Source organism: Danio rerio, chromosome 21 (genome assembly GCF_049306965.1).
Source record: "Danio rerio strain Tuebingen ecotype United States chromosome 21, GRCz12tu, whole genome shotgun sequence".
Classification (NCBI taxonomy): Eukaryota; Metazoa; Chordata; class Actinopteri; order Cypriniformes; family Danionidae; genus Danio; species Danio rerio.
Window position 1 is genome coordinate 19,006,489 of NC_133196.1, and position 14,587 is coordinate 19,021,075.

The window sequence follows — 14,587 nt, forward strand, 5'->3', positions numbered from 1 at the left end:
GCATGATCCTTTCACAGCAAGAAGGTTGCTGGTTCGAGCCTCGGCGGGGTCAATTGGCATTTCTGTGTGGAGTTTGCATGTTCTCCCAGTGTTCACGTAGGTTTCTTTCAAGTGCTCTGGATTCCCCCATAACTCCTAAGACATGTGCTATAGGTGAATTGGGTAAGCTAAATTGTCCGTAGTGTATGTGTGTGCATGCATGTGTATGGGTGTTTTCCAGTGATGGGTTGCAGATGGAAGGGCATCCGCTGTGTAAAACATATGTTGGATAAGTTGGCAGTTCATTTCGCTGTGACGACCCCAGATTAATAAAGGGACTAAGCTGAAAAGAAAATGAATGAATGAATGACTTGGCACATCATCCTGCTTGAATGAATGACTTGACACAACATCCTGCTTGAAGTAATCATAAAATCTTAAAATGATATAGACAAGGCCAACAACATTACCCATGTAGATTCCCACCATTTAAAATATTCACAATTGTTATTAGAAACCCAAAGTGTTTTAGAAAAAAATATCCCCACACCATTACACCACCAGTTGTGAGACCAGATATCACAAAAGATTGAATCACTGAAAATTATTGAAAAAACAAAGCAAAAACAGACTGGAAAGCAACACGAACATTCAAGTGAGCAATAAAAATAGCGTTACTGCAACAATAATATCTGCAATAACTTGTATTTTGGAGGAAGCTATGGTAACCATGCGAAACATAGCTCACTAGGTGGCAGTGTTTTGCTGGTAATTGTTTTGAACGACGCACATTTGGTACTAAGGAGCCCAGTTGGGTGCACAGAAAAATATCTTTCACACATACACCACCAGCAGCCTGAAACGTTTATACAAGGTAGGAATGGTCCATACTTTTGTGGTGTTGATGCTAAATTCTGACCCTGCCGTGCAGAATTCACAAATTAAACAGACACATGAGACCAGGCTTTGTCCAATCTTCTGTTGTTTGGCTGTGTTAACTGTAACGTCAGTTTTCTGGTTGGAGCTGACAGGATTGTCACTATTTTTGCTGCAGTTTAGCTCATCTGCTTCAGTGTTTGTTGTGTTAAGTAATCAAATGCTCTTTTGCTGACCACAGTTGTAGCAAGTCGTTATTTGAGAGTTGCCTCTTTCTATCTTCTCAAACCAGACTGGCCATTCTTCTCTGACCCTTGGTATAAATGAGACATTTTCGGCAGAGAAATGGTGCTCACTGAATCTTTTTTTTCCTGACCATTATCTGTGAACCTTAGAGATATTTGTGCGTTGAAATACCAATAAAATCTGCAGTTTCTGAAATAATAAACTAGCCTGTCTGGCACCAACAAACATCTATTCTTTTTAATCACATTTCTACCCCATTCTGATGGCATATTGTCCTAACAATGTCTGCATACTATAAAGCAGTGAAATGCTGTCATGTGATTGACTGATACAATTATAGTGTTAACATGAAGTTGAACAGGTGTACCTGTTGTTCCTAATGTGTATGTGTAGTGTGTAATGTGTAGTGGTACATATTATGTATTAAGGCTGCACGATATTGGAAAACTCTAACATTGTGATATTTTTTTTTATTTTGTCATATGTATTGAGAAATAATTACAATCTCACCAGATGATTTAATATTTCTATTTGGAAAGAATTTATAATATTAGATCATCTGGGATGATTCTGAAGTGGGATTTTATCTCTATAAAATCGAATAAACAATCTATACAAATTTTATGGTCCCCCAACACATTTTCGTTCTGTGCTATTTGCTGTGCATTTCTGTCTTTGCATGTTGTGAGTATTTCTATGCACTTGTTTAGTCAGAGATTGATGAATTAATGTTTACTATTTGCATCTCCATAAACTCTAATAAACAATTTGTAAACTTTTTGGGGATTTCCCAATCCCCAGACACATTTTTGCTGTGGCCTGTACATGAGTAACAGTATTCAAGTACAATAAATGATCAAAATAAAAGTCATTCAATAAAATTAATAATAGTTAAGGTCACTAGTGGTACAATATCTTATACTTGAATGCTTTTAAAGTCATTAAACAATCATAGGCATCAAAACCATGTGCAAATGATAAATTCTAGTACAATCTCAGCATTGCATATCCTGTGATGTGACTATTGCAAATGATTACATTGTGATATCTGAGATGAAATAATATACTGTGCAGCCCTAGTATTGTATTATAATATTGGAATACTATTTATACTTATCTTTAAAACACATATAAAAATAAATTTAGGAATTTGTGATGATTTCAGGTTCACCTTCACCAAAAAGTTGTTGGGAGAACAAAAATAAAATTTTATGTTAATCTGAGCTATTGATTAAAGAAAAATAATTAGAGGAAAGGACTTTTGTAGATGTTGGAACAAGTCCAATACACCTTGTAATTTGTATTATTGATATGAATTTCTTTTCCAATATTAATATAGTCTCCCTTTGGCAGCAGCTGGGGGGAGAATAACTTATCATTAATATATTAATGGTGGGAGTAATTTAAAAAGTCAGCAAATTTTATATCTGCTGTGGTTGCAGCTATGCTATAATGCTTATTGGACACTTTTTATTATTAATTGTTTGATTAAAGTAATTAGTTATTAGAAACTCAGCCGAACGAAATGGCTTTTTTTTGACTGTCACTTACATCTCTTCACTAAAAAAAATTGTTCAAAGATGATTCCTTGAATTTACAATTTTTAAGTTAATTAGTCATAAACATTATATTATGAATTGAACATTACTAAACTTAATTTGTTTAATTAAATTCAACCCATATAAATTGTTTTCAATGCAGACATCATTTATTTTTCAGTGTTGTTGTTTTGTCTTTAGCCACTAGATGGGGACATTCACTGATATTTTTCTGTCAAACTGAGTGACTGAACTTTTGATCCCCGACCTCGGCTATGAACCCGACTATCATGAATGTCTTTCGTTTGTGTTTGACGTTGAATGGGACATCAAATCTACTCTAATATAAGCCAGTCTTCTTGGCAAAAGTCGCTTATAGTCTATGTATCACTGTAGAGAAGTTGATTGTCAAAGAACTGCGACCTTTGATGACCGTGACACGCTGTAATGAATCATATTATGGACCGAATCTTAAAATAAAGTGGCTTAATGATTCATGTAACGACTCATTCGGAGCGTTCATGGAGTCAACCAATTAATTATTTAGCCCCGACATGTTTAGAACCGAGGAGCTTATAAATAAACATGCTTCTGAATAATATTGTATGACAGTATACACATATTAGTATGACAGTAGCCTATTATATATAGCTACATACACATTAACACAAAAGTGATTTGAGTAAATAAAAATGTATTGGAACAGTTTTCTTAAATGTTAGACTTTTTAAAATATAAATATACTTTCATAAGTAGAATCGGTGACCTATTAAATGGCACAAAAAACTTTTTCTAAATAAAAAAGCTATTAAACCTTGATTATGAAGACCAATGGTTGAAAAAAGATAAACAAATATGATAACTCAAGTATAAAACAGTATGTTTTGAGCAATTGCGTAAGATACATGTATTATAAAAAAAAATTTCAATAAAAAAAAGAAAATAATTAAGTACTAAACTAATTTTATACAAAGACAAATAAAATATACAAACAAAATGAGACAATTAATTGCATTAAGATTCAATCAAATGTTTGGCATACATAAAAGACGCAGAATTAAACCTTTTTTATTTTAGCATTCAGACAGTCAAGAAGAACATTTAAAAAATAAATCTTCTATGAGAAAATAACTAATAATGTCATGTTTTCTGAATATTTGGATTGATAAAACCAACAATCTAGGACATTTGCGTATTTAAAGAAGATGAGTTGTCAAGTGAAAATTATTACTAAATAAAACTTTAGATGACATGACTTTGGGTATATATATTCATAATTGTATCCTACTTCTCAAACTTATATGTTTAAATGTATGAGACTCAGTTCTTCCAAAAAATATACACTACCGGTCAAAAGTTTGGGATTATTAGGATTTTGGAATGTTTTAAAATAAGCTTGTCCTGTTCATCAAGGCTGCATTTATTTAATCAAAAATACAGTAAAAATTGTAAAATTGTGAAATGTTATTGCACTATAAAATGACAATTCAAAAATAGTTTATCATTTACTTTACTAATTTATTCCAGTGATTTTTTTAGTGAAATAATAATAATAATAATAATAATAATAATAATAATAATAATAATTATTATTATTATTGTTATTATTATTAATGGTGTTAATAATAAAAGCAACAATGACTGGTGTAATACTTTCATTTGAAACTACATACAATAAGAAAAGCAGATATTTTTTTTTTATAAATATTTAACAATTTACATTTTTTGCCGCCTTTATAAACAGAAAAAAATATGAAAAAAACTTTCTCTTAACTTTTGACCAGTAGTGTAGATTTATTATTATTATTTTTTCTTTTTTATTGACTTCAATAACAAACGTACAAAATTCCATCTTAAACAAAAAGACAATGATACCAACAATGATAATAAATTAACAGATCAGGTTAAACAATATTATAAACACACATAAAACAGTAAAAAAAGATAAGAAATTAAACAGACATACATAAATAACACAAATGCAGCAAAAGGAAAGAAGGACTTATGTATCTGTGATATTTTCAAAATAATTATCATATTAATCCAAGAAACTATCACTTTTTTCTTGATTTTAACCAGTCTAAGAGATTTAATAAAAACATCAGTTTCAATTAAAAATGTGAAATGGCTGCGAATTCGAAAATTTTTGTTTGTAAATAAAATATTTTCCATACAAAATTAAAAAGTTAATGGTTCTCTGGTTTTAGCTTTATATAGTAACAAATAATAGCTTGTAGTTGAAAGTTTTTTTTTTTTTTTCGTTTTTATTTATTTTATTGTAAATTGGCAGTGTGTGATGAAATTTCATGACATAAATAATAACTGTATTCCGAACCAAAAATAAATTTCCATTCAACCAACTTGAGCTGAGCCCATAAATAATATGAACCGCAAAGACATATGGGTAAAGTATTTACAGAAGAAGCTATAAAATATTATAGATATGCATTATCGTCTGGTCCTGGTCCTGCTGAATTCATTATGCGTTTGGTACGGCGTATAATTATTTAGACGTTGTACTCTTCCCCAATGAAGCTCTGGCTCCAGTTACCGCACTGTGGCGCCAAAGTCATGACAGACAGCTTCAAAACTGCTGTTGAAAACAGCGGGAAAATGAAGGGGATCTGAAAGAGCCTCTTTGTGAAATGCAGCGCCGCTGTCGCCTTATTGTCTGTCAGATTTGCCGATCCAGCGACGGTGTCTGAAACGTTTTATTCGTGGGAGAAGGGAAGTATGATGTGATTAGTCTTTAAGTCTCCACCCGCTGTTTTCAGTTCTCAAGGGAGCAGTAGTGCTTCACTGAGGTCTGTCTTAATAGCCTATCCGTGGCCTACCTATAATGAGAAGAACAGACCAGAAGAGCATTATAGATTTATATGCTCTAGAAAAGTTCTGTGTATGTTAGAGAGTCTATAAGTAGTCTTTTTTTAGGATCCCTTTGAAAGGCCCCTTTTATTTGTGTGTGTACAGTTTCAGTACTGTACAGTATGACTGTACAGTAGTCTCTTTCATAGCATAAGCATGCCAATCTTTCACTATCAAAACTTTTTTAAAGGAGCTTCTCAGTCAGCTAGATCAGACTGCTCTAAATCATCATTCTCTCTCTTTTTCAACAGCACAGCTACAGACCAGTCTTATCTTGTGCATAAGGATATCTTACATAAGACAGGAAATCAGAGGACAGGTATGGCTTCCACATGAAAATATTGCTTTTGGCACTTGAGGTTACACAGAAAGCTCTTTGTTGAGCTCCAAGAAATACCTCACAGAGGCTGGCTGTGTTTATGTTGAGGAACGGATAACTTCAGGTTTGTGTTATTTAAAAACAATTGATTCAAGTGTGGCCTGTCAGATAAAGTTATGGCTGCTTGGAGCTTTATGTGGTTTGCTTAAGGACATCATTTATTACTTTTACACATTTGAAGTGTCTTTGACGATGATTGGACTGTGTTTGTACATTTCTGCATGTGAACAGTTGACAGTTTGATAAGCTTTGTCTCATTGGTTACATCTACAGAAGCTGTATTGAGCCTACTAAAAGAATAATTGGTTTCTTTGAGTGATTCGATTTTTGGAAAAAAAAATCCTGTTCAAAAAATGGTAAAAGTGATGGTTACCAACATGTTAAGACTTTTTACACTGCTAAGAATAAAATCATAATAATTCAGACAAACATAAAATTTTATCAGAAAAGATTTAATATTATGCGATAAGATTACTCTAAATGAATAGATCTGCTCTTAAAAATACTACATTTTAACACGTTTTGCACAATTACCTTAAAATGCATATAGACTTTTAATTGAAAAATTGTTTCACAACAGAATACAACAATCGGGTTCCCGAAGTAAAGACTTAATTAATTTTCCTATAAAGAATTTTTTATTTCTTTACATGGTCTGTTGTGAGCTCATGTTGTTTTAGCTTTATGCTGAACCCATTTGTTTGCATTAATTCAGCTTATTTATAGTAGCAGGATTTGTACTTTGTACAGAAAAAACTACATTACCCATAAGGCTGTGCCGAAAATGTAGCAAAGTGTGCCAAAATACTTTTGTTTTGCCTCTTCCACTTTCATGTAGTATATATATATATATATATATATATATATATATATATATATATATATATATATATATATATATATATATATATAATTTTTTTTTTTTTTTTTTTACAATCTGCAATTTAAAATAGTATTTTTACATTTCATTCATTTACATTTAATTGTATCATTAGCCATGGTTCATTGGATTGTAGCCGTTTATTTTAAGACATTAATTAAAGTTTTCTACCTTGTTTTTTGGCAATGATTTGCTTCAGTTTAAAGCTTGTTATGTTGTGACTTCTTTGTATCTGGTTAGTTTGGTTCATGGTTTGGGTCATTTAAAATCCATATTTAAAAAATGCAACGGCAAATATACTTTTGTTAGCAGTACTGCTGTAAGTGTGGGTGAGCAACAGTCAGTAGTGTTTTTTATTGAATTGTTAGTTGGTTCTTGTTGTGTATATTTACAAACTTGTTCACTATTTTCTCTCATTTATTTGTTTATTTTTTTATGTAGTATCCCTTAGAGAACAATTCATTCATTTTTCTTTGCCTAGAGTCCCCGATTTATTACAGAGGAATGAACCACCAACTACTCTTGCAAATGTTTTGCACAGCGGATGCCCCTTTCAGCCGCAACCTGGTACAGAAGAACCCACCTACTCTTTCATTCACACTCTCACTCATACACTACAGCACAGCTGGGTGATTTGGCCTAAAATCAAAATCTTGATTAATGTTCAATTTTAATTGAGACCACTGTGTGGAGTTTGCATGTTCTCCCTGCATTTGGGTGGGTTTCCTCCGGGTGCTCCGGTTTCCCCCAGAGTCCAAAGACATGCAGTATAGGTGAATTGGGTAGGCTAAAGGAAGCTGGAAGGTCATCCGCTGCGTAAAAACGTGCTGGATGAGTTGGTAGTTCATTCCGCTGTGGCGACTCCAGATTAGTAAAGGCACTAAGCCGAAAAGAAATAAATGAATATATAATAAGCAGCAAATAAATCTGATATTTAGATTTTTTGTCTGATCACAATAAATAACAGAGGTGTTACTTGAAAAATGCACAGATCTAAGGCAGATGTATAATGAAAGCATTCAATCGCTTTCCTAACTTTTAATGCTCATTTAAGACTAAATTTGTTGAGTTTAAAAGAAAACCCACTAAGATCGATATGTTTTGATACTATCATTATTATTATTATTTTCTTATTATTATTATTATTATGTGCATGTCTTTTCAAACACGCACCAAAAACCCAGAGTGTTCGCTCCACTTCAAATCGTGCGTACAGAATCAGTTTGGGAAACAATGTCTATTTTTCAATATGGCGCGCGTCTGACAGTCATGCACTGCTACCTGAACTTTTGAGGATTGCATAGGAGGGGCAACGGGGCCTGTAATGAAAAGGAAGGGAATCCTGCCATTTGTATATTAAAGTGTTTTCATGCCTAAATAAATTGAAAGCCCACAACAGATCCACATTTAAGAGCAAGTGGTGTCCCCTGGTGGTTTGGCGGTATGGTATGCGTATAAGGAGGATTGACTCTTTGATGTTTATTTTCACCCTTCACAAAAAGATAAAAAATATGGGAAAATACTTTCACAGGATGAAAACGGGATAGAATTGTAAAATATGCTAGAATGCCGGGAAAAACGGGACGATTGACAGGTATGTTCTCAGTACGTCGTAACATTTTTTGAGAGGTCAGCATCGGTGTCAGTCACGGCGAGGGGTATGCGAAGGCTGCACCGGACCATGTTCTGCGCTCGATGCAGAAGTGTAAACAGAGCGGGGTCACGTGACTCCCCACGTGGTAGGAAAAGTAATAGAAAAAAATTCACCTGGAAAAATTTGATCGATTATAGGTTGTGAACCTCGATTTTAATTACTGTCGATCAATCGCCCAGCCATACACTACGGCCAATTTAGTTAATCCAATTCGCATACACCACATGTCTTTGAACTAGTCAGCTGGGAAAACTCCCCAAAGTAATGCCAATTGGCCCAGCCAGGGCTCAAACAAGAGACCTTCTTGCTGTGAGGTGACAGTGCTAACCACTGAGCCACCAGGTCGTGATTCTGCTTCTAAACAGCATTTAAGTTACGGGCACATTTTCAAAATGTTACATACTGAATTTGAGGTCATTACTTCATAGCTACAAAACCTTCAAGATAATCTTTTCATCACTTGTTACTTCTCCAAATGTTCTTAAGCGTCTTCCTGCTAAATTAAGACAGACGACTGTGGACCCAAACAGAGGCTTATCTCTGCTGGCTGATTCAGTTATTGGCAGAACAGTCTACTTTAACCTTTACAGCACATGTCCGCATGACCATAATGAAATATTGTCTGGATGTCGCAGGAGCGATTAATCAATTAAACATGTTTATGAAATTAGGAAAACTAACCGTGTAGAAAGGAACTCATTATCTTTCGTCCTGTGGGATGGAGAGTATCCTTTCCATCCCTCTGATTTCTTGCCCAACTCTTTCTCTCTCCCTTTGTCTTGAACTCGGTCACTGTCTCTGGTACAGTTGAGGAAGCGAGTCCATGACTGAAACGTTTCTGTTTATTATTACTGTTGAGACAGTTCCTTCAAGTCACACATACTTTAAAACAAAAGCCAGCTTTATTCTTGATGTATCGTTTTTCCCTGTAATCACAAACGTCAGTGATGTATGGGGTCTTATGGCAGTGCATGCAGAGAGATGTGGAGAAAACTCTCGGTTTTTCCAGAAAGGATTGTGTGTGTGTGTGTTTTTTTTTAATTCTCTTTCAACAGGCTCATCTCTGTTTGGATCTCCAGCGTGTTAGAACAAATGTCCACACTGACACGTATTTAGCATTTCAACACAGATCAAAAGAAAACGCTTTCACTCCACTTCAAAGCCTTCTCTTTCAGTCAGAAATCTCTCAATAGCTGGTTTGACTTTGACTTTTTAGGGAGGGCAAAGAAAAAAGTTGGCTAACTGCAAAACTCTCCGACATTTTTTCTAGCAATGCCGCATCTCCAGTTTTTCAATAGATTAACTGTATTGAAGAAACGCCAACACAAACTATTGTAGAGCCTCATAAGAACTTGCTCACATCTTTGATAAATGAAAGACGTAGCCGTGACTGAAATGTGGGAGTACACTGTGTGTTGATGAAGTGTGCTGGCACTTCCTTGCAATTCAGGAGACTCAGCAGTTTAGAAGTCATTGTTTTTGCCAATGAACTTGAATGCGTGACAGTCATTTCTCAAAATATTTCGTGATTTGGCTTAATGATAAAGGACAGGCGATATTTTGTAAAAATCTTTTTAGCAGTCATTACTTCAGTCTTCATTGTCATATAATCCTTCTTTAATCATTCTAATATGCTGGTTGGATGCTTGACTATGAAATACTAAAATCCTTGGAGGTGTTTACCTGCCAACTTCTTCAGCTAAAAAAATGCAATACGCAAACATCTTTTTAAATGAAAAAGAATTAAAGGATTAAAATATTACAAAAATTATTATTTTCTAGCCTACATAAATAAATAAAAAATCACTGTCTTCATACCTTCTTTATCTCAGGGGGCTTTTTCAGTTTATTCATGACAATTTGCATTTGTAATGTTGTTATTATTATTAGCAGTATATTATATGCATATTTATATTTGTTTTATTAAAAACAAGCTTAGATTTGTCCACCTGTCAGGTTTTAGACCATATAGGGCACAGCATGTGTATTTGGATTTAACTCAGTTTTTTTGACCACACTCTGTTATTATTGTTCATTTATTCGTTTGCTGTAAATTAGAACTAAATTTAGAAATAGTTTTGAAACAAATCTTGGCGCTTAATAAATTAAATTAAATATGTATAGGCTAATGGATGTCTGTGCGTAAAACACGTTTTCCTATCCACGAGAGTGAAAGTGAAAGTAAAGACTGAGGAGGCTCATCTCTCATTCTAGCACTGTAGATGCACTGTTTAACTGTTTTCTCGCTAGTGAAGCATTCAGTTTTTCCACTTACAAAGTCCGCCATGTAAATAGCAAATGCGCTATGGCACGACGCAACTGACTCTGAAAGGGAATTGGAGATGAGACTCTGATTGGTTTATTCTTAAAACACAAACTTATAACTCATTAAGAGATTAAGCTCAACCCTTTTAGACCATGCACCGTGGCGCGAAGTGGATTTTTCTGTCTTTAAAATGGCAAAAGTGGATTCAGACACGGCCTTAATGCTTTTGCGCCCAGTGCTTTAGACTTTGAGCCTGGATCGTCAAAATAGAGCCCAGAGGCTGCTTATTAGTACTTATAAAGCACATGTTCTGTATAATCTTATTCTACATTCATAATCCTAACAAATACATTAATAAATATAGCTGCAAGCAGCAATTAAGGGGCCAAGCACTTTTGCCCAAAAGGTGGCGCTGCTCCTGAAGTTTTTGAGTACTTTCAGGGCATGGGGTTAAAGATGCATATCATGTTTTGTAATGATATGTGAATGTGTTGGTAAAATATAGCATTTTTAGCCAAAAATCGAAATGGTCGACGGCCAAAATGGCTGACCTATGAAAATCAGACATCATTCGACTCGACATGCTCTGCCGGATGTAATGAGACCAGTTTTACGAGTTTCGGACGAAAGGTTGAGACGTTATAAGCCAAAAATCAATTTTTTTGCAGTGAGCGGAAACTCTGCGTATAACCTCAAACCATAATTGTCATAACACTCACCAAGTTTGGTGTGAATCGGTGAATGCGTTACGGAGATATTGTCTCAAGTTCATTTTTGCAAGTTCTTCGTTAAATTTGATCGCAAGTTAAATGAAAACTGTTGGTCTATTCAACTTGAATTCCATAACTTTTGGTTGGCATGGTCAGTAGACCTAGGCCGGAGAAACGGCCTAGGACGAGTTTGATCAAATAGGTTTTTCGAAAAATTTAAAATAGCGCGTAAAATATTGCGTTTGAATCGGACTGAGCCAAGGAATCAGAGGAAAAAAGAATTTTGATTGTAGCCCATTCGGTTCAAAAGTTATCATGATAAACATACGTGAAAGTTTGAACAAGTGGTGGCGCTAGAGAGTTTGATTTTGAGACTTCATATTTGGTCTGATTAATGTTGAGACTGCGGCCTCTATCATTGTGCCAAATTATACAACTTTCCCGCATACGCCTATATGGGCTGCCATTCAAATCCGGCGGAAGAAACGGAAGAATAATAATAATAATAGGAACGCTAACGGATCCAATAGGTGCCTACGCACCTATGGTGCTTGGCCCCTAACTATTAATAAGGAGCAAATTAAGCTTTCATTGAAGCCTCCTGTCAAATGGTTTGCTAAGAGCAAGAACTGAACTTTAAAATAAAATGTGAACAAAATTTCTCCACAAAGTATAACAAAGTATATCGCAATAAATGTCTTGGAAAAACAAAATATCACAGATTTTTTCAATATCATGCAGTCCTATTTCCCATACACCAATATTTCTGCCCGGATTACCATTAGATTTATGAATATTTGTTTTTTTATTATTGCTATTTATATTTAGATCATTTTGTCAATGTCATCTGTTACAGACTGAATAAGGAAAGCCCACCTGTAGCACAGAAAAGCGAGTATAAAAATGACTGATTGCTAGATCTAATATCTTTCTTCATTCCATTGTCTTGACAAACTGGTCCGCAATGGTTTAACAACATATGTGAGGGGTAGACTGAGGATTAGGCAATTCATCTGTGATAGTTTTCAGGCATCAGGACAATCTAAGTTCACTGCTACTGCCAACAGAAAGCAGACTCAAAGGAGCAGCTCAATTGCTTTTACTCTAATAGGTCTAAGTGTGGACAGTTGTTCCAATTCACTTTATTGTATATGTTTAAAAACAACAAGACATTTTCAAATCCACCCAAAATGTACTTTGCCTCCCCTTGTCTTATTTTCCCACAGTTCTCAATACCAACCCCAGGGTTTGCTGTTAGTCCTGGCTCCAATTTTAAAGTGGTTTTGCGGTCGAGTTTGAAGCTCTTAGAGTTTCATGATGTTCTTCCCGTAATTCCATTTCCGGATGGGCTCCGAAATGAAGCATAAAGTAACTCATAATTCAACAATCGTCATTTTCTTCCATTTAATCTGCATCAGGATCAACATTAGAAAGGTTTGCAGAAAGTGATTAGTTTATACACATCTGTAAACACAAAATTGCCCAACTGCTTTCTCAACTCCATCTGATGAGGGACACGCTTGCTTCAGAGCCACAGAAGTTTCCCAATGTTTCTTTTATGAATGTTCAGTTTATGGTTTCATAAATGTGCAGGGTTGTGTGGAGTCATTGTGCAGACTGCTGGTTGCATTACTTCACTTGGCTTCAAAAAGAAAGGATTTTGGTAGACTGCGTTTCCACCAAAGGCTCCATATCCCTTCAAAGTGCACTAAGACTTATGATTTGCGTCCCACATCGCCGGTTGTGTTGATGCATTTAGACGGCACAGTTTTCATGCAGCTAATTTGTTCTGTGTAATGGCTGCTCAATCTGTATGCAACGTTCAAACTTTTTTACGCAAATTTCGGTTGCCAGTGCTTTTTCTGGGCTCAACTGTGGGCTTTTTCCAACAAAGATTTAGCTTGATGATAGTCATTTTGTGACCATACTGTAGTAAATGTTCTGTCTGTTTGTTTGTTGGCCTTTTAAACAAATGCTGGCATGTATCATTGCACAAATGCTAAGAAGAATTAAAAATGCATGTCGAATACATTTCCAAACCACAAAGCATAATGAAGCAGAGCAGCTCAGCTGGGCTATAAATGAACAGACTAATCAGAGAGAGACGACACAGCACTAATTTCTTTCAATATATGCTAAATGTTTACTATGTTGGAAAGCAGCTGCTTGTTCATGCCTTTTTAAAGCTGTCTTACAGGGGCTGATTTAATCATGTCCCCGCGGCATGGAGTTTCACACACAGGACAGCTACTAATGATGGGACCTGCCCCACTTCATCAAAGAAAGTGTTTCTCTCTCCCTTTCTCTCTCATTGAATGTCTGCCTGCCATCACTCTCAGAGGAGCAGAGATTCAGTCCATTAAATATAGACAGGAGCGGTCGCATAAACGAGAACCTTTTCTGACACTTGCCACTCACTGTTGGATCGTAAAATCAGCTTGAAATCTACATCTTGCATCTCCTCGTTCAGATCATTGATGGGAAAAGACCGTGTGCACACATGGGCCGCAACTATAAAGCATGTTTCATTGGTTTTTCTGGCCCTATTACGACTCCAATCCATCTCATTCTGTTATCCGCCAGAGAAGGTAGGGAGGATCAGATCAAAGCCTCTGTGGAAGGAGAGAACCTCCTTTGTGAAAATCTGTCTCAGCATTGCAGAGCTATAGAGATGAAAGGGAGATTAATGAAGGTTGACGATAGCCACTGACACATTCAGAGATGACGCAATCAAATAAACAACGGCTTAACGTTCAATACAGCCAGCTTAGAGAAGATCTGGGCTGAAGATTCTCAAAGAAAAAAACAGACGAGTCCAAACACAAGCTAAGTATGAGGCATTAACATACATCACCATTCACAATGAATAAATAATCATTTCCCGCAGGATCTTTATACCCCTCCTCCTTCCTTCCTTCCTTCCACATCTTCATCCCTTCCTCCTTGTTCTTTCCTCGGCCATAATCAGCGTCAGCAGAACGAAAGGCCCTATGGATGGAGGTTCAGTTTAGCACTGTCAAATAGTGCCAGCGCTTAGCACCGCAGAATGACAGCTTGTTCTGTTTCATCACATCTTTTCTTTGCACTTGCATTGCAAATTCAAGGCGGCCTTGTGTTAATGCATTTATTGTGAGTCAGCATACTGTATGCAAGACTGCTTCACAATGTAGAACTCAAGAAACTATTTTTGGTTT

The 14,587-nt window shown here is 35.5% G+C and overlaps 1 protein-coding gene across 1 annotated transcript in view; it reads left to right on the forward strand.

Moving 5' to 3' along the window:
• The first annotated feature begins 746 nt into the window (after window positions 1-746).
• The window catches only part of rxraa (retinoid X receptor, alpha a), a 346,365-nt gene continuing 332,524 nt past the window's right edge, over window positions 747-14,587 (forward strand). Inside the window, exons 1-2 of the mRNA XM_073934683.1 lie at window positions 747-853; window positions 5,756-5,823. The gene's annotated coding sequence lies outside the window, so the exon portion shown is untranslated. The remainder of the gene's footprint in view (window positions 854-5,755; window positions 5,824-14,587) is intronic.